Genomic DNA, 3168 nt, shown 5'->3' with positions numbered 1-3168 from the left:
TAACAAAAGAGAAGTTGGATAATAAATTTATAGTTTTAATTAACATATTTCACTAATATCACCATTGAAACATTACTATAATCATTAATAAACGACAAGTTTGATAATAAATTTATAGTTATAACTAACATATTACACTAATGTCACCATTCAAACATTACTATAATGTTTAACAAACGAGAAGTTGGATAACAAATTTATCGTTTAATTATCATATTACACTAATGTCACAATTCAAACATTATTATAATGTTTAAGAAACTACAAGTCTGATAATAAATTCATAGTTTTTATTAACACATTACACTAGTGTCAAAATTCAAACATTACTATAATGTCTAAGAAACGAGAAGTTTGATAATAAATATATATTTTCAATTAACCTATTACTCTAATGTCACCCTTGAAACATTACTATAATCCTTAAGAAACGAGAAGTTTAGTAATAAATTTCTTTTTTAATTAACTTATAACTCTAATGTCACCCTTGAAACAATACTATAATCTTTAACAAAAGAGAAGTTGGATAAATGTTTATAATTGTAATTAAAATATTGCACTAATGTTCAACAAACCATAGGATGGATAATAAATTTATACTTTTAATTAACATACTACACTAATATCACCATTGAAACATTACTATAATGTATAACAAAAGAAAAGCTCAATAATAATTTTATAATTCTAATTATCATATTACACTAATGTCACCAATCAAACATTACTATAATGTTTAACAAGCAACAATTTTCATTATAAATTTAAAATTGAAATTAACATATTACACTAATATAACCACTAAAAAATTACTTTAAATTTTAACAAACGAGACGTTAGATAATAAATTTATAGTTATAACTAATATATTACACTAATGTCACATTTCAAACATTACTATAATGTTTAAGAAACGAGAAGTTGGATAACAAATTTATCGTTTAATTATCATATTACACTAATGTCACCATTCAAACATTATTATAATGTTTAAGAAATCACAAGTCTGATAATAAATTCATAGTCTTTATTAAAACATTACACTAGTGTCAAAATTCAAACATTAATATAATGTTTAAGAAACGAGAAGTTTGAAAATAAGTTTATATTTTCAATTAACCTGTTACTCTAATGTCACCCTTGAAACATTACTATAATCTTTAACAAACGAGAAGTTGGATAATAAATTTATATTTTCAATTAACTTATTACTCTAATGTCACCCTTGAAACATTACTATAATCTTTAACAAAAAAGAAGTTGGATAATAAGTTGATAATTGTAATTAACATATTGCACTAATGTCATCCATGAAATATTACTTTAATGTTTAACAAACGAGAAGTTGGATAATAAGTTTATAATTGTAATCAACATATTCCACTAATATCATCATTGAAATAATACTATAATGTTTAATAAACAAGAGGATGGATAATAAATTTATAGTTTTAATTTACATATTACACTAGTTTCACCATTGAAACATTACTATAATGTTTAACAAACTAGAAGTTCGATAAGCAATTTATAGTTTTAATTAACATATTTCACTAATGTCACCTTTGAAATATTACTAGAGTGTATAACAAAAGAAAAGTTCAATAATAATTTTATAATTTTAATTAACATATTACACTAATGGCACCAATCAAACATTACTATAATGTTTAAGAAACAACAAGTTTGATTATAAATTTAAAGTTGAAATTAACATATTACACTAATGTCACCACTCAAACATTACTATAAATTTTAACAAACGAGAAGTTAGATAATAAATTTATAGCTTTAATTAACATCTTACACTAATGTCACCCTAGAAACATTACTATAATCTTTAACAAAAGAGAAGTTGAATAATAAGTTTATAATTTTAATTAACATATTACACTAATGTCACCAATAAAAAATTACTATAATTTTTAACAAACCAGAAGTTACATAATGAATTTATAGTGTCAATTAACATATTACACTAATGACCCCACTGAAACATTTCCACAATGTTTAACAAACGAGAAATTGGAAAATATAATTATAGTTTTAATTAACTTTCACACTAACGTCACCATTGAAACATCAGTATAAATGTTTAACAAAGGAGAAGTTGGATAACAAATTTATCGTTTACTTATCATATTACACTAATGTCAGCATTAAAACATTATTATAATGTTTAAGAAACGACAATTTTGATCATAAATTTATAGTTATAACTAACATATAACACTAATGTCACCATTCAAACATTAATATAATGTTTAACAAACGATATGATGGATAATATATTTACAGTTTTAATTAACCTTCACACTAAGATCACCATTGAATATTACTATAATGTTTAAGAAACGACAAGTTTGAAAATAAATATCTAGTTTTAATTAACATATTCCACTAATGTTACCATTCAAACATTACTATAATGTTTAAGAAACGACAAGTTTGATAATAAATTTCTACTTTTAATTAACACTTTACACTAATGTCGCCATTCAAACATTACTATAATGTTTAAGAAACGACAAGTTTGATAATAAATTTCAAGTTTTAATTAACACATTACAGTAATGTCGCCATTCAAACATTCAAACATTACTATAATGTTTAAAAAACGACAAGTTTTATAATAAATTTATAGTTTAAATTAACATATTACACTAATGTCACCATTAAAACATTACTATAATGCTTAACAAACGAGATGATGGATGATATATTTAAAGTTTTAACTAACCTCCACAATAAGGTCACCATTGAACATTAGTAAAATGTTTAAGAAACGACAAGTTTGATAATAAATTTATAGTTATAACTAAAATATTACACTAATGTCACCATTAAAACATTACTATAATGCTTAAAAAACGAGAAATTGGACAACAAATTTATCGTTTAATTATCATATTACACTAATGTCACCATTCAAACATTACTATAATGTTTAAGATACAACAAGTTTGATAATAAATTTATAGTTATAACTAACATATTACACTAATGTTACCATTCACACATTACTATAATGTTTAACAAACGAGATGATAGATAATAAATTTATAATTTTAATTAACACATTACACTAATGTCACCATTCAATCATTACTATAATGTTTAAGAAACGACAAGTTTGATATTAAATTTGTAGTTTTAATTAACACATTA

The sequence above is a fragment of the Tachypleus tridentatus genome, chromosome 3, assembly GCF_004210375.1.
Source record: "Tachypleus tridentatus isolate NWPU-2018 chromosome 3, ASM421037v1, whole genome shotgun sequence".
Taxonomy (NCBI): domain Eukaryota; kingdom Metazoa; phylum Arthropoda; class Merostomata; order Xiphosura; family Limulidae; genus Tachypleus; species Tachypleus tridentatus.
Note: the sequence above shows the minus strand (reverse complement) of the source record.